This window comes from Ursus americanus, chromosome 20 (genome assembly GCF_024610735.1).
Source record: "Ursus americanus isolate L20-20 chromosome 20, mUrsAme1.1.p, whole genome shotgun sequence".
In the NCBI taxonomy this organism is placed as follows: Eukaryota; Metazoa; Chordata; class Mammalia; order Carnivora; family Ursidae; genus Ursus; species Ursus americanus.
Window position 1 is genome coordinate 50100331 of NC_142146.1, and position 18259 is coordinate 50118589.

General features: G+C 45.3%; 1 protein-coding gene across 6 annotated transcripts in view; it reads left to right on the forward strand.

Annotated features, from left to right (window-relative positions):
* KCNAB1 (potassium voltage-gated channel subfamily A regulatory beta subunit 1) overlaps positions 1–18259 on the forward strand; it is a 385175-nt gene that overhangs the window by 214982 nt on the left and 151934 nt on the right. The window contains exon 1 of one of the 6 annotated variants that reach the window (XM_087870307.1): positions 2026–2127. The exons of the other annotated variants lie outside the window; for them this stretch is intronic. The gene's annotated coding sequence lies outside the window, so the exon portion shown is untranslated. Of the gene's footprint in view, positions 1–2025; positions 2128–18259 lie in introns of those variants that run through there. 6 annotated transcript variants of the gene reach the window in all.

The following is an 18259-nucleotide window of genomic DNA, read 5'->3' on the forward strand; positions in this document are numbered from 1 at the left end:
CGCACGTAGTCACTGATTTGTTGTCTCCTCTGCTGAAATGTGTACCCCTTCACAGTAGCGACCCTGCAGGCCTCTTCAAGGTCACTGCTGTATCCCTAGCGCCTACAAGAGGCCGGGCACAGTAGGTGTTCGATAAACATGCATTAAAGAATCAGAGAAGAGAAAACAGAATTTCGACCTCCCGAGGTTGTGAGGTTGATGACGTTGGGCACGATGGCCTCCTTGGGGTGGCAGGCATCCCGGGGGCACATCAGCTCTCAGCAGCCATGATCTCCTGAGGTCAGCCGGGGGAGAACTCCACATCAGGAACTGAGGGCTGCCAGCATCTCGTTCCTTAAATTCGCAGGAGTAACACCCCAGCTTGCCGTAAAGACTGCTGCATTGCCTCCTGAGCCCGTATTCAGAGCTGTGATTTGGAATCCTTACCCAGTTGGAAGGGGAATCCAGTATCTCTGCATCTTAATTTTGTCTTAATATTCAAATAGGAAACTGTCTTGCTCACGGTAACCTCTCATGCAGTATGTGGGCTGTGCGTGTCTCGTTTTAAAGTCTTACTGCGCTTCAATGTAAACCACGTCACTCCCACAAATGTTATTATTTAGCTACTGAGAATAAGCATATAGTGAGCAGAAGGAAAGGATCTGGTCCCTGAAGTGTTGTAGGAAACCTCAAAAGAAGGAGAAAGTCAATTGTGTCACCGTGGCGAATCCATCACCTGGACAGGTTGATTCGATTCTTGAATTGAAATGGAAAATTTCAGAGATTTCTGTAGTTCATAAAAATCCTTCGCACGAATGATTAATACCTTTAACAATTCCCCTCCTCAGTCAGTGGGATCTGAGAGTTATTTGACTACCTTTACACAAAGTACTTGTTTATAGAGGAAGCTGTCGCTAAAGAACATGAACAAGCAATCCTCCCCACTCCAAAAAAATAAAATAAAAAAAAAATGATAATTCAAAAATCGTAGCTAGTGCTATTTTAGTAGCTGGAAATTTTAAGGAGACTCTACTTCCCTTAACAATTTGTCAAATGGCAATGGTCATAGTAACAGCATCATGAAGTACATGTAAACCACCCCCCCACCCCCACCCCAGCCCTGCCCCAGCCTCTAGCACCTTCAACAGATAAACAGGAAATGCAAAGGAACTCTGTTGTAATTCATTTGGAAATGTGGGAGACCTCCCCTCCCCCACGCTTCTGTGATTTAAAGATCTTTTAGCACAAAAAATGAACAGGATAGAATTTTTGGTGCCAGAATTTCTCTACAGGGTCCCTTTCTGCACCCCGAAACCCCAACGCTCTCATTCAAGCTGCTTTCTAGGTTGTGTGTGTGCTTGGCTTTTTGCAATTACACCCAAGCTCTGGTTGTGAAATGAAAGGCTTTAGGACTTGCAGGTATCTTGAAAAAGGTGGGATGGTGGCTGGGTAAGGTTGCCAAATTTTGCAAATAAAAACACTATTTCTCAGTTCCACGCGGACCTCAGAAGCTCAGGAGTAATTTTTCAGTATAAGGATCCTCCATGCAAACTGCAGGCATACTTATATTAAAAAATGTATCCATTGTCTGAAATTCACATTTAGCTGGGCGTCCTGTACTTTATCTGGCAACCCTCAGAGGGGGTTTCCTGGGTAGGGAACGGTTCCCAGTATCCCTGAAATCTCAGTGAATGCATCTATTCATGAAATGGACCTCGTGAGCCAGCCAAAGTGGGCCAGAGTGTCCTCAGATGAAAAACAATTCTACCTTTTGTTGTTGGTGGTGTTGGGAGAGAGTTTCACCCTTTGCTTTTTTATCCTCATTCCCCAAAAATGTTTGCCTTGGAAAGCAGCTCAGTAGAGTGGAAAGAGCACCCACTTTAGCCCCCACATGTCCAGGAGGTGATTCCAACTCTGACGTCTATTTGCAGTGTGACCTCAGACTAATTAATCTACATTTGCTGCCAGGAATGATAAATACCTGTTCTGCATACCTCCCAGGTTGGAGTGAGAATTCAAAGGAAAACCAAAGCTACTAGCACAATGCCCAGTATATAAAGCAACGGTCAGTGTGGCCCACAATTTGCCCCTGAGCAAAGGAAATGCTGGAAGGACTGTATCCCCAAACTTCTTGGTAAATCATCACGGGTAGGTTTTCTTGGTGCAGCTATTTGCTTCTTTCTTTAATATCTATATATAATTTCTATATGGTAAAGTGCATAAATACTCCGTGTACAACTTGATAAATTGTTTCTCACATATGTACTCGTGGAGCACAGGCAGGTCAAGATCTGAAAACATTTCCATCTCCCCAGCGGTTTCCCTTCTACCTCTCCCCAGTCAGTGCCACCTGCCCAGACGTAACCACGCTTCTGGCTGCTGGGACCATAGATGAGTTTTCCCTGCTCTTAAGTTCCCGTAAGTGAAACTGAACATTTCATTTTTAAGACTCGTTGATGTTACTGTGTCTTAGTAGTTCTTTTTATTTCAGTGTGATATTTCATTATATGAATATACCGTGGTTTATGCATCTGTTGATGGACGTTATTGTTGATGGACATTAGGGTTGTTTCTAGTTTGGAGTTATCAGTAATCAGGCCACCATGAATGTTCTTGTTCATATCTTTATTGGGAGCATGTATTTGTTTTTCTTAAACGCATAGGAGAAAATAGCTGGGTCATAGGATATCTAAGTTCTCTCCCCTGCTCCAGGTGGAACAAAAGTGCATAGCTTACCTTGTAAACTTGCAAATATATTAAGAAAAAAAAAAGGTGGTAGAATGGAATTAAATAAGTGGAAAAGGAAGGAACCATTAGCCCAACTCCTTCACCAAACCTCAGCACACATAGATACACGTTTCAGCTCATGTTTTACTGTAGGAGAAGCCCCTGAAATGAGAGGGAGAGCTTCTCCAACACAGTTCAGAGAACAGAATCCACAAAGAACCTGGAGCCTCATACACTTAGTCATGTGTTAGTGATACAGTGAATTTATCTATTAACAATTATTTGATTTAAGAAAAAAAATGGTAGTTTTGTCTTACATAAAACTTATGTTCAAACCTTCATGTCCATTTGTCTTACATCGATCTTTATATTTTTGTCAATTCTCAAGCTGCTCCATCGCGTCATAGTTGATTAACTTTAGAAATATAAAAATATTTCATAGATAAGTCAGGTTTAAGGGCCAAAGATATACTAGATGTCATTAAAGTTGTTTCCATTTGGGAAAGAAATAAAATATATTGAATTTTATTCAAAATAAAGTTTTCATAAACAGGGACAATGTAGTGACGTCACCTTGAATTCCCTTGGGCAGTTTATGCTTCTGAGTGATTTGCCAGCTTCGGGCTCAGATTCTCCCCTCAGGTTAGGACAGTGAGTGCCTGCATTGGGCCTGAGGAAAGGGGGAGGAGTTGACCATGCAGCAGAATCACCACCTGCACTCATCCTCCTCTGAGGTCAGTACTGAACCCCGCAGGTCTGGCCCTTCCACTCTAGAAGCTCCTCAGGGAAGGAGGCTTATGGGAGCATGTCAGGGAGAAGAAGCAGAGCCACCAAAACGAGAGGTCTTTCAAATAGGACTCCATGAAGTTCGGAATTGGTTGTAAAGGGCAGTCATTTGTAAATTGTTGTGAAATGTATTATTCTGCCTGAAAATATTTGTTTAGCACTGAAATAATCTGTACTCAAAGCCCAGTGGCAGGACTATAAGATGAAGTACTCAGAGGATATGTTTATAATGTCACAGAGCCCCTAGGAGGAATGAGGGTTCCAGAATGAAATTCATTCAGACCCTATCTGGTAGAATCTGGTGCACTGCACTGAACAGGTCCTTGGACAGGAAGGGAGACATAAGACAAAAGAAACCAACGTGTTGGTCTCTGGCCTGTAGGATTTAGCAAGAAAGCTCTCAGTGAACTGTGTCTCTTCCACCATCCCCATCAAGACGTCAGGAATATTGGTTAGAGAACAGCATGGCCTGGGAAGCAGCAGACTGAGGTTCAAATCTCCGCGTTGTCACTCACCAGCTCTGCGACTTGGCGAATAGTAACCTCTTGAGCTTAACTTTCCTTAGCTGAACAAGGTGGGATCAACAGCAGCCACCACAGGATCACTGTGAGGGTCAAGTCAAATGTTAAGTTCAACAAACATTTGTTCTTTATCCCCCAGCTATTTTTCTGCTCAAACACCCTGAGTAGGTCAGTACATCATTCCTTCCACTGGAGATCGTCTCACATGCTGATACTGTTGTTTCACCTCCTGAGACGTGAATCTATTTAGAGAAAAATAGGATATCTCAGACGAGGGTCTACAACAGCTTTTGAGAATTACAATTGAAGGAGCACCTGGGCGGCTCAGTCAGTTAAGCATCTGCCTTCGGCTCAGGTCATGATCTCAGGGTCTGGGATGGAGCCCCACACCAGGTTCTCTGCTCGGTGGGGAGCCTGCTTCTCCCTCTTCCTCTGCCTGCTGCTCTGCCTACTTTGCCCACTTGTGCTCGCTCTCTCCCTCTCTCTATCAAATAAATAAAATCTTTTTAAAAAAATTACAATTTGAAAAGGGGTGGGTGGGGAGGGGGTGGAATTCTGGGTAGATTTTTCCCATGTGATAAAGAAACCAGAGGAATTGGAGCTTAAATTAATTGCAATGTGAATCAATTTTAGTAAGAACCAATTAAATCTGTCCCTCAGTTTACACAGTATTTTGCATATAATAAATACTCAATGTAGCCAATAGGTGTTGAAATGAATTATAATGGTCATTCTGAGTCTGCATGCAACATGAACAGAGCCCAAGCCAATTTTCCTCACAAAACTATCCTTGACAACCAGGAGGCAATGAAATAAGGATGGTGGGGGCGCCTGGGTGGCACAGCGGTTAAGCGTCTGCCTTCGGCTCAGGGCGTGATCCCGGCGTTCTGGGATCGAGCCCCACATCAGGCTCCTCTGCTATGAGCCTGCTTCTTCCTCTCCCACTCCCCCTGCTTGTGTTCCCTCTCTCGCTGGCTGTCTCTATCTCTGTCAAATAAATAAATAAAATTAAAAAAAAAAAGAAAGAAAAGAAAAGAAATAAGGATGGTGAATCTATAAATCTTTGCTCCTTAGAGAATCCTAAAAATGGCTTCAAACCGATTCTATTGCCCCAACGTGTTGATAAAACCTTGTGATTGTTTCATTTTTTCCTTCATTAAACAAATGTTCATCGACCATCTATGCCAGACGAGGCACAAGGTTTAAGATGAATTACTTGCAGCACCCCTGTCCTGGAGGACCTCACTGGTCTCTGGCTAAGCACGCTCAGTTATTTATTACAATAATAGAATGCGAAAAGAGAGATTACAGACTGGATACAACATCCTGGGGAACACAGAGGAGGGCAATTTAGAGGAAAGAGGAATTTCTTCATAGAGGAAACAAAAATTCAGAAGGAAGAACGCACTGAATAGTCGGATATGGGGTGGTTAAGAGTAGGGCCCTGGGTGAGTTATTTAACCTCTCTGGGCCTCAGTGGACTCAGCTGTAAAATGAGGATGAAAATATTTATCTCATAAGACTGTTGCAAAGATGAAGTGAGTGAAGCTAGTGGTTCTCACACGTGAGTGTGCGTCAGAATCACTGGAAGGGCTTTTGAGGACAGAGATGGCTCTGAATCAGTTCCTGATTCAGTCGGTCTAGGGCGAGCCTCTGAAGTTGCCTTTCTAGCAAGCTCCCAGGTGATGCTGATGCAGCCCAGGATGCTACACTTTGAAGACCACAGAATGAACATGAGTGAGGGCCTCAGAATACCTCCCAGCACGCGGCAAACAGTAACTGTGAGTGATAGTGGGTAGGAGCTTTTGAGCTGGGTTTAGAAGGTTGAGTAGGAGTTTTCCCGGTGAAGGACGACCGTCTGAGAACAGGGACTCTCTAATCCAAAGACACTTGAGGCAAAAGAAATAGCACCATGTTTCAGGGAGCAGTGAGAGATTTGGGATATCTCTCATTGATAGCTGGAATGTAGGCTGCCTTGGGGTTGGGGAGTGCCAGGATAAGGCTGAGAACGCTAAAGAACAGTTTGTGAATGTCTGTCCGTGCCTACAGAGTCCTCAGATCATGACTTGACGAGCCCCGCCTATCAGTTCTCTCGCCGGCCTTACCTCTCTTCCAAGGCTTCACCTGCTGGAGGGCAGGCGTGAGATGTTAGCACCTGCCGGGCACATGGCGACACTTCACTAAGTGCCTCCGGGTTGCATGGTCATTAGCACAAAGGTGAAATGTGTGTGGGTTTCACAGGGCAGCCACTGACTAGTTAGCAACTTCCTAACTTGGAAAACACAGGCAGCGCTGAGCTTCTAGGCCAAGCACAAGATTTCAAGGCAACTGAGCAGCTGAAACTGTCTCCTCTCGTTATTTCATCCCCACAGAACAAGGCAAATCCGCAAAGCAATTTTATGTGCTGAAAAACGATTACAGCTGGCGGGGGGAGGACACCACAAAAAGCCTTGGAAATTTCCTGAGAGCCACGGTATATGATATCTGGGCAGATTTAATCTCCCTTGTTGCTGCCTATCCTTAAATGGAGAGCTTAATCTCATTTTTATTTTCCGTAAAGAATAATTTGGAGAGGCTTCAGGGGAGTGAGAGTCAAAGCTGCTTAGAGTTCAAGGGAGACCCCACTGTAAAGAAATAAAAAAGGAAAAAGTGCAAAGCAAAGTTTACAAAAGCTGAGTGTTTTTAAATGTTTATATCCTATACATCTGCCCTGTTAACATAAACTATAACTGTAAAATATTGTCAGTCATGGAATAATGGAAGAATTTATGTTAAAAAAAAACACTTTAAAAGATAAAGCTATGTTGTTAGGCTATGTGATGAAGATCATTTCTGTCCATCTTTTCTGAGACTGTAAGAGGAATGACAAATTTCTAAATATGACCTTTTGTGGTCATTGGCCCTGGACCAAATAGCCTTTCTTGTCCCCACTGTGGTGGGCCTTCCTGAACAAAATCAAGAAGAAGGTAACTTGCCTCAGGTGTTGATCAGAGGAGGAGGTCTTAAAGGCTTCTGTCTGATCTGTACTGGCCAGGCAAGAGATGGACTCCCTGGTCCTTGTGTCCTATGTGACCATGGAGTGGGTTGTTGAAGTACTAGAAGAAGGAAACAGTCAAGAGGAGGCAAATGGCCTAGGACAGACTCTTGGCCGTGCCTTCGCTGGGCAAGCCACCCCTCTTTATACCTCAGTTTCTTCACCTGTAAAATGGGAGTGATAACAGAACCTATCTTACAGAGTGGTAGCAGACATAAGATGGGGTAGGTCTTGTACGTCACCCACCCAATAATGCTTGCCAGCTGTGTGGCCTTGGGAAATCCACGGAAACTCCCTGGGCCTCAGTTTTCTCAGAAAATGAGGAGGGAGGATGAGTTTACCTCTGAGAAATGTCCTGTTCTTAAACTCTTGGATTGTGTGGCTCTCTCGTGAATTTGCTGTCCTCAAGGAGGAAGAGGAACAAGGGGATGCAGAGGAGCAAAGACTAACTTGGCCTCCTCCCCTCACTAATTTTGGCCGTGAATTCCTGAGCTTCCTGAGAGTTTGAACCACACTCTGAGAACATTTCAGTTGCCTTGGGAAACTTGATTTGTTCATGACAGTTTGTACATAGCAGTGTTTATTTGTCAAACTTCGGTTTTTAGAAGGCACACCAATATTGAGGTTTAATTCCCAGCACGAGATCGTTCCAGCCGAAAAGCTTTCTGTGGGAGAAACTGCAGCAGAAATAACAGCCTCTACGGTTGAGTGGGAAGAAAACCTAGAGGCAAGCTGTCAGCGTCACTGATCGTGGGGTGCCGGTGGCCCTTTGCCCTTCTCACTGGAGACCGGCGGTGGAGTGCGTGGTGGACGGCCCAGACTTTGGTCCCACAGAGACGGATGTGGGCCCCATGCCCCGCTCTGCCCTTTATGGCAGTTACTCAACCGTGCTAAGCCTCACTTTCCTTCTGTGCAAAGTGGGAGTATGAACTACTTACAAAACTAAGTTTTGTAAAGGTTAGATTTTTTTTTTTCTCAAATGTAGGCTAAGTGCGTAGCTTGGTGTTCACGAGGAAGTGCTCCATAAAAGTGAGCCCCTGTGACAGGCGATGTAAGTGTAAAGTGTCAAACCAGTATCCTTCCTGTGACAGAAATATACAAGGCTTCTAGTCCGCGTGTAAGTGTCCCTCACTTCTCCCTTTGCGGACTGTCGCGCTGATACAGTTTAACGTAGGTTTGTGTTCAGAGCCTGTCAGATAAGGAAAAATGGTAATAGGGCAGCAACGCCCAGTATTAAGAGCCTCACAATTCACTAAAGCAATCCCACGTGCAGTAACTTTAAATTTCTTCAAACAAGAAACTAAGTCTGGTTTGCAGGGCTGCTGAGGGGCAGAGCAGGGAATACAATGCTGTTCCCTGACCCTCCCTTCCTTGCAGAAGGCCACAAGCCTTTTGTGCTGAGCTTTTAAAGCTGATCCATATGCAGCCTCTCATTCCCAGCCACTCTGTGACGGAAGCAGGGCTGGCATTATGACCTCCGTTTGTTAGGTGAGGAAATTGATGCCCTGAAGTCACATGCCTTTTCCAGCATCACCCGGCTGGTGAGGGGCAGAGACAAGACCAGAACTTGCTCTTCGTCTCCTGACACAAACAGAAACGTAATAACCAAATCAAAACAATATCATGAATGTTATATTCCTTTTAAAGTGAGCTCTAAAATGTTATGGGATGGGGCACGTGGGTGGCTCAGTCAGTTAAGCGTCCGACTCTTGATTTAGGCTCAGGTCATAATCTCAGGGTCGTGAGATCGAGCCCCGTGTCAGACTGCATGCTGGGTGCAGAGCCTGCTTAAGGGTCTCTCTCTCCATCTGCACCCCTCCACTCCCCACCCTGCACTTTCTCCCTCTCTCTCTCTCTAAAAATAAATGAGATAAAATAACAAAAAGTAAAATAAAATGTTGTGGGGGCCAGAGGCAAAAGAAAATATTGTGTCTGCATGTTTGGTACATGTATAGGCGTGTATTGTCCAGGGAAGAGTTCCCAGAAGAAGTAAGACTTGAATTGATATTGGAAGGAAAAGTAGGTAGTGGGGAAACCGAGTGCAAAGAACAGAAGCTTGAAATAATTTTGCTGGTTAGGCAGAAAATTCCATAGGCCTGGAATTTAGCATCTTACATTTTGAGGATGCTTTCATTTATTCTTTTAACAGTTCTTTATTGAGCACCTACTATGTGTGGGGCTGTGTAAGCTTGAGGTCCCTGTAATGTCTGCAGGGTATCCACAGGCGGTTGGAAATGCCCAAATGGAGCTGAGCAGTAGAGGCAGTGTGTGAGCAACAGTAGAAGGCACTGGAGTAGATAACTTCACACCCACGAGGAGAGAGTGGTGAGAGACGGGAGGAGAGCTGAGGACAGGCCCTGGACTCCACCCTTTAAGAGGGGGACAAAAGAGGCAAGGTCCGCAGTGATAAGAAAGCAAAGGCCAGAGAGCGCTGAGGATGATCAGGAAAGAGGACAAATAGGCAGGGGGGCCGGCATTATAAAGTCCCACGGGGACTTAAAGAAGACAAAGACGAGGGACGCCTGGGGGGCTCAGTCGGTTAAGCGTCTGCTTTCAGCTCAGGTCACGCTCTCAGGGTCCTGGGATCGAGCCGCACATTGGGTTCCCCACGCAGCGGAGAGTCTGCTTCTGCCTCTCCCTCTGCCTCTCACTCGTTCTCTCTCTCTCTCTCTCTCTCTCTCTCTCTCAAATAAATAAATAAAATCTTTTAAAAAAAGACAAAGAGTCAGTTACAGGAAAGGATTGTTGGCAGGTCACCTCTGGTTGTAATGAACACAGTTTTAATGAAGTGCAGTGGAAGAAGCTAGACAGCTGTTGGTTGAGAAGTAACGGGAGGCAGAGAAGGAAAGCCTCTGAGAGCAGATGGCTCTCAGCAAGCGTGGCTGGGAAGGTAAGGGAGAACCTGGGGGCAGCCAAGGGCAATGGGAGGGCTAAGGATACAATTGAGGCAGGCGTGTTTGAAGAGGGTGAGAGACCTGAGGAAAACACCTGGAGGTGAGAAAGGAGAAAACAGAATAAGGACCCAAGGAGATAGGAGGAGATGTGATCAAAGACATTGGTGGATAGAAGGAAGGACCCATTTTCCCCAGGAAAGGGCAGGACTCTTGTTTTGTTGCAAATAACAGAAACAACAGAAATTAATCACAAGCTTGCAGAATGAAACAAGCTGCTTAAACAAATAAGGGAAGTTAATTGGCTCAATAACTGAAATGTCTACGGATGGATCTAGTTTTTAAGAGCAGCTGGATCAAGAGGATTAGGACTTAATCTCCCTGCAGTTCTGAGCTCTGTATTTTTCTGTTGGTTCCCTCAGGTATGGAGGCTCCCAGGAGGCATTCTCTTCTCATTTGAATACAATTTTCAGAACAAATTCTTATTAGCCAAATGAGGTCACATGCCCATTCCTGATCAATGATTCTAGTTAGGGGGAAAGGAGAACTGTTGGGTATTGTCTGGTCACATGCCCATCGCCAGTTAGAGTTGGGATGAGCCCCTCCTCAGCCATGTGAACTGAGAGTCAAAGAGTTCTTGAGGAAAATCAGGGTGCTGTTAGCAGAAAAGTGGAGGAGGATGCTGGGTCAGCAAAACACACACAGACAAAACAACAGCAAAGAAGTGAGGGTACTTTTGAGGAGCGGACTCTGAGGAAGTCCAGATGGACATCTGTGTTGTGTGTGTGAGGTAGGAGGTCTGACCTGCCACAGAGCCGCAGCCCCCATAGAGCTCAGCACTCCCGCCCCCAACTCCCCTCTCTCCTGCCCCTCAGAACTGAGGGGGAATGAAAGTTGACAAGGTGAATTGACAGCGAATGAAAGAAATGCCTGTCATGAGATGAAAGAAGTCCCATGCGGAGGTGGGAACACCTGAAGGTGTAGGAGACAGACATGCCAGCCTGGAAAAAGAGTTCTTCAGGTTCATTACTTAAGAAAAGAAAGGCCCAGTAAAGATTCCAGAAGGATAAGCTAAGCTCATGGAAAGTGCTGAGAAAAGCTGGTTTATTCTCGGTGTGTCTCCCTATTTTTATAACTTACCTCAACTTTTCTTCAGGCAGGAGTGGTTGGTCCCAGTAGTGCTGCATGGAGAGACACACTGTCAGTGTAAATATTCACGGGAGAGTCTCCAGGGAGGTGCTGGTGAGCAGTTCGGCTGGCTTTCTGAACAAGGATGATTAATGTGCATGTGGACATGCAGAGAGGCTTTATCTTCAGGACATACTTCAGAAATAAAAAACCAAACAAAGCAGATTACGAGGAAAATAGATTTGCTGGACCCAAGTTGGAGGAACAGAGTCAGGAGAGAAGTAAAGGCTACAGGCTCTTCAGAATCTCAATGTCCCAGAGCTTAGAAGTGGAGATTATATGTGTTTGGGTCCGCTCTAAAGAGGTCACGCCCCAATCCCAGAAGGAGAGGGAATGGGAGGAGGTGGGAATGGGAGCCACTGTTCTGAGTCGAGTTCACACAGGAAGAAGACAAATGCTTCCAGCCCACAGTTGCAGGAGGCCCTCTGACCTCTCTAATGCCAGAATTTTGCCCCTTGAATTTGGGTGTTGAACTATGCATGTTTGGGTTTTCCAGGAAACCTCCTTCTGGTTGACCTGTCTCCTCTCAGCCCTTCAGGCCAGTTTAAAGCCTGTTCCTTCCATGAACCCTTCTTTGGACATCCCTGTCCCGGGGTTCCCTTGCCCCATATGGTCCTGCTTCCCTCTTTCCCTTTTGTGTCCATTCACCTCATATGCCCAAGGAAATCCATAGAGTCCTAGAGAGCACAGTCCTTGACTGGTTCATTTTCGATGAACCCAGCACAGTGCCTGGTTGACAGTTGATGCTCAGAACATGTTTACTGGTCAGATTTTCCCACACTTCAAGTGGCTCCCAGCCCAGGAACCAGGATAGCCAAGCCAGCCTCCACCAAAGCCAGGACAGAAGGAGGGAGGCCCAGGAGAGAAAACAGAATATCCCCAACACCTCAAGCAGAGACAGAGGCCATCCCAGTGTCAAAGGCTGTCTCTGACAGTTTCTGCTGAAAATCCCCAGAGCTAGGGGAGCCCCTGCCTGTGGGGATCACGCTTCCTGTGGGATTTCCAGCCAACCACTCGCTAGGAAAGGTTCGAGGGGGTCTTGCTGATTCATTTGTTTTATCCCCTCTGAGAACTCTGTGTGAGTGTCCCATGACAGTGCTGTGGAATCAGGTGATTCCACTCCTGTTGGAAAGGTGACACTCCTGTTGGAAAGAGCCAGGTTGCCAATCTCTTCTTCTTTTTTTTCAAGAGATTTGTTTTACTTGAGAGAGAGAAAGAGAGAGTGCACAAGCAGGGGGAGCAGCAGAGGGAGAGGGAGAAGCAGACTTCCCTGTGGGGCAGGGAGCCCGATGCGACTCAATCCCAGGACCCTGGGATCATGACCCCAGCTGAAGGCAGACGCTTAACCCACTGAGCCATCCAGGTACCCCTTGCCAATCTCTTCTAACCTGGGTTCTAATGGCCCCCTGTCAGTTCTGTGAGCTACCCTCTAGCCATTCATTCATTCAACAAATAGTTGCTGGGCCCCTAGGACACCTGCCAACCCTGTTCCAGGAACTGGGGATATGGCAACAAAAAAAATCCAACAAAACTCCCTGCCCTTATAAGGCTCACATTTTATTTGGGGGAGAACAAAACAAATGAGGAAAATGTGTTCTCCGTGAGGTGGTGGTTAAGTGCATAAAAATGAAGGAAGGTGTTTGGGGTGTTGGTGCAGAAACTTTTTTTTAACAGTGGTCAGGGAAGGCACCCTTGGGAAGGTGACTCGTGAGCTGAAGGAAGTGAGGGAGTTGCCCCCCATCATCTGGGAAGAGCACCAGGTAGAGGGAACGGCCTGTGCAAGTGCCCAGAGTAGGAGCGCACCCAGAATGTGGAGGTAATGAGAAATGATTCGGTCTTGGGTGTGTTTTGAAGGTAAAGCAGACAGAATTACTTTGCGATGGTTGGCTGTGGAAGAGTGAGAAGGGGAGAATCAGGGCTGATGCCATCTTCGTGCATTTGGGCTGCCATCACCAAACACCACAGACAGGACAGCTTATAAACAATGGACATTAATTTCTTCATGGGAGGCTGGAAGTCTAAGATTGTGGCGCCAGCATGGTCAGGTGAGGGCTCTCCTCAGAGTTACAGCCTTCACACTGTTCTCACATGGTGGGAGGGGACGAGGAGCTCTCTGGTTTCTTTTAGGAGGGCATTACTCTCATTAGGTCATGAGAGCCTCAGGAGCAAGGGCCCCACCTACTAACACTATCATATTGGGCAGCAGAATTTCAACATGTGAAATTCGAGGGGGCGAAACACTCACAGCATAGCGGAGGCCAAGGTTTTAGCTTGAGTGCCTGGAAGAATATGGTTGCTCCAAGTCACATTTCCAGCAGGTTCCTTTTTTATGCCTCGTGATTCTAGATATGGGGGTTGCCACTGCAAGTACGTCAGCTGCTGAACAGTCACGTTGCAGCAAGATGACTTTCTGCTTCCTGACATCTTCCCATCAGCTGAGGTCTCTAAACACATTTAGTCCTTTCTCCAGAGTCTTCTCTTCCATGCCAGCCAGCAAGGAGAACCAGAAAACCAAGGCAACACAGTGTAGCAGCTTCGGTTTCTCAGCTGGTTTGAATTATAGAGAAATACCACCATTCCCCTTCAGAGCGCCTTGATTTGGTTTGTGAATCATATATTCTATACATGGCCAATATTTATTTTTGGAAGTGATATGCATCCCTTTTGGTACTTAGCATTCATTTGGGAAGCCCTGAATGATATTTTGAATCCCTTTTGAGTTAGATTTAAGAAAACTAGGGCCTATGAGCCTTCAAAACAACACAACTAGTTCATAGAAAACCAGGATTAGATCTCAATCTTCAGGTCAAACAAAATCCTAGAGCACTTCTGTGAAATCATTGCTAAATTGAGTGAGGTCAGGGATGAGGTATAAATTCGAAGGTAAATTAAAAGATGTCCTTAGAGAGATTGGAATCTAGGAAGAAAGATGACATAACCTCCCCTCCTCCCTCCCTCCCTCTCTCCCTTCTTTCATTCCTTCCTTCCAGAAACATGTATTCAATGTCAAATATTACAGGAATAATGCAGGATGTTAGGTATACAAATACACAAAATGGACCCGATCTCTGCCCTCGAGAGGCACAGTCGGCTGAGGGAGACAGTGGCCTCCAACAGGATAGAAAAAAACAGTTTTGAGGAGCACCAAGAAAGAAAAGCCATTAGACCTTAGAGAAAGAACTGTTTAATACTGAGTGAGGGGATTGGGGAATTTGCTGTGAGGTGGTGATATCTGAGCTGGTTGGTTTAAAGAATGATGTCAGCAAAAGGGGGAAGAGCATTTCAGGCTGAGGGAACAGCAGGAGATCTACCAAAGCAGAGGGCAGTTTCAGAGAACAGTCCCAGGGCCTGACACTGAGGGGCTTCCCGATACTGAGGAGATGAGGAGGTGGGCCAGGACCGTGTGGTGAAGAGGGTGAAGCCTCCAGTGCCCAAGAGAACAAGAGCATTCCCTCAGTCCCAACGTTGGGGCTCACGTTTCTCACACAGGCATTCTTTCGTGGGTGCCCTCCTCGGAGACACACAGGCAGGGAGAGGCTGAGGGCGGAGTTCGCTAATAGGGTCCTTGGAGACACTTACAGAACGTCTCATCTAACAGAAGCGGTGGACCCAGCAATAGAAGGCAGTCACCAGTGTGGCCAGACACGTCACTATGAAGAGAAACTCTCGCCACCCAACCCCAGCCCACTCCGATAGTTGGCAAAATTAGATTTCAAGTTCTTTCCATGTGCTCTAGCTTAAGTCAGGAAAAAATAAACCCTCAACAGCTTCTGTTCTACAGAAAGAGGTTTACAGATTCCAGTGTGCCAGCCAAAAAGAAAAAATATTCTCAGCTTGATAGGCAATGGCAGAGATGGGTGGTTTCCAACGGAGTTTTTCGCTTCTGAGCTGGTTTTAAACCTCGCAGCTCTGCCACTTGACAGCATCCAGGTTTCCAGACGCTGGCAGGGATGCCACAGTCTGTCACCATCAGGGCAGCGTCGAATTTTCCCGTTCTGACAACTAGACAAGATGTCTTTTGAAGGGTGTTTAGGACTTGGGTGGTTGGTTTTCAAGGTAGACGAGCCCTCAATCAGATTTGCTTCAGAAAATATCAAATGTTGGAGACCGAGTCTGCTTAAAGGGTTACAAGTTAGACACTTTATGTTCTGCAATTAAATAACCGCACTGACCTTTTGCTGAAAACGGTAATGAAAAACTAGGTATTGAAGAACAAAATGGGAACCTGTTGGAAAATGGCCAAAACCCTGAGTGGTTACAGCTGATGCAACATTTACTTGACCTCTGGCTTATACAAGGTATTAGAAAGTGACTAAGAAGGTTATATCTAACTTTAAGAAAATGCCTCTGAAGTCAACTCTTCGCCTGAATGTCCATCTTTTCTGCAGCCCAACAGAAAAGAGAGGGACAAGAAGGGCGAGATTGCCTCCAGCTTTATTACCTTCCTTTCATTCTCAAAAGGTTCTGCGTCCCAGACCAGAGGTTGGCATAGAAACAACCTGCTCCTGGAGCAATGCATAAAAGAGAAATAGAGTGTAATCAGAAAAACCTACTTCCAGGGAGACAGACCTAGAAAGAAATGAGAACACGGTTGCTAAATGCCATGAGTAGAAAGGGATGCAGGGAAAGTGACGACCTTTCCTGAGACAGGGATGACCCGTGGGGAGGCAGAAGCACTGGGTGCCAAGAAGTATAGCCTCAGAAATGCTGGGACAGGATTCTTGTTTCGTATGTTCCTTCCTGCACAGGAACCACAGTAGAAGAAGTTCTATGCTTTCTTTCTTGGAATAAATTCAGTCCTCCTCAGAAAACTTCCATTCTATTGAAATTTCTGTCAGAATGGGATAACCTGTATAAATGAATGGATTTATCCCACAGATTTTATTCTGACAGCAGTACAGTGTGGCCCCTGAGGGGGATCTGGAAGGCTAAAATGTATAAGAGCAAGTGTGAGGTGCCACCAACGTTATTGGCCCTGCTGTCGCACTTTCACAATCGCTGACCCTGTGGGAAGGAAAAGGAAACAAGAAAGCCTACACTTGTTTGGACTGGGCTTTTCGTCTCCCCAGCCTCCTCATGAATTTCATCTTGGTAAGGTTTGTGGAAGTAGATCGTGCCTTAACATCTTTAATTCTGTAAGACTTTGGCTCTTCCTGCCAAGGTGCCAGTCAGCCTGACTTCATGGCTTTCCAAGTCGTGCTTGGAGGGAGATGCCAGTGTTGAGAAACGTGTGACCAGAGGAAGCTCAGTGACACGAAGGATGAGACAGAAGCTCCCTGGGGAATCTCGTCTGACCAGTAGGCCATGTCACTCACATGGACCAAATGGACTCCAATGCCTTCAAGATCTTTATTACTCTAGAAAGGAGAGCTTGTCAGAGGAAGAATAAATTTGCCTTCTGCTGTAGCCAAAAGGAGGATCTGGCCGAATGGAGGAAAAAGAAAGACTTCCTAGTAGAAGATACAGATATTGCCTTAAATAAAAATCGATTATTTGAATGCATTTTTCAAAAGAGCATGTCTTAAAAATTGTTTTGAAATTAGATAAAAAGTCAGAAATGATACAGTTACCTAACATGAGAGGAAATGAAGGTAAAAATAGAGTGAAGGAAACTTACAGATTATTTCAGGTAAGACCAGAAAATAAAGTTTAATTTACATAACAATTAAAAATAAACACAGCAAAGTAAATGCTTAAAATTTTTGAGAATTTTAGAATCTTTCATAAGTGTATTCATTCTCATAAGCAATGATTTCCCTATAATGACCAGCGAATTAAGTATATCTATAAAATGGGCACTTCCTATTTTATTATTTGTTTTATTCTACACATTGAATTTGAACTTTATTTAAGTAGCTTTTCCAGTTGTAAAATCATTAAAGATTTGATCACCTCTTTAGGCCTCTAAGAAGGGACCTAAAAAGATGATCGGGCCCTTTCTGCTGCCTCCAGGTAACGGGTTCAAATGTTTCAGCTATCACTGTCAATATTAGTGTCAAATTGGACCCAATTTACTCATCAGAAGCAGAGCATTCGTTAAAGTTACCTCACGTCTGTGAGGACATCTGTCAACTCCTTTACCAAATTGAGCCCAGATCCTCTCAGTCTTCCTACCAAGGAAAGGCAGCCACCACAATTCTTAGAGCAAATAGGAGACATCCCAAAGGAAAGATAAATCTTGGAGAGCAAGACTCATGGCCACAAAGCCCAGCTTCTCTTCCATGTCAAGTCTCTAGCCTTTGCTGACCTTGGAGAATCTGAGTCTGGCTTTTTTTTTTTTTTTTTTTTTTTTTTTTTAAGAGAGCCAGCATGCTGCTTTATAATCTCTAGGAAATTATAAATTCTCCTTGTTGAAAGTGAAAGGTTCAGGGCACCTGGTGGCTCAGGCCATTAAGCATCCAGCCCTTGATTTTGGCTCAGGTCATGATCTCAGGGTTGTGAGACCCAGCCCCACATTAGGCTCCACACTGGGTGTGGAGCCTGCTTAAGATTTTCTGTCCCTCTCCTTCTCCCTCTGCACTGCCCCCCCCCTCTACCACATACACTCTCTCTAAAAAAACAAAACAAAACCAAAGTGAAGAGTTCTATGTGTTCTTGTGTTCTAAGAGGTTGACTGGGCCAGGGCAAATGTGGTCAGGGCGCTGGGCGTGTGGGTGATGGGTGCAAGGCTGAGGTCCCAGGGGTCTGAAGCCCATGGAGCTGGGTGGGGACTGAAGCAGCCCAGGACAGGAAATGCCAGAAGATGAATCTTGGGGAGCTGGAAGTTGTGACAGAATCCCAGGAGGTGAGCACAGAGCTAGAATGAGAGGCAAGCCTAAAGGTTAGAAACCAAGTAGGCCAGGGATGGAAAGGAGACCAGGAGCAAGGAAGAGTGACACAGGAGGTTCAGGTGGCTCCACGTTCTCAGCTTTTTGATCCACCACGTGCTATTCCTAAATTACTTAATATCTTAAAACATTTTTGATGGCCGCGTCAAAATTCCACCCTGTAGCTATAGTATAAGATCCTTAACCATTTTCCTAATGTTACAGGGATTTAAAAAAAAAATTACAGTGATTTTTTTTAAAGATTAATTCTCATTTTTCATGTTTTAAAATTAAAAGGGAAATTACTAGATGTGGATTCACCGATTT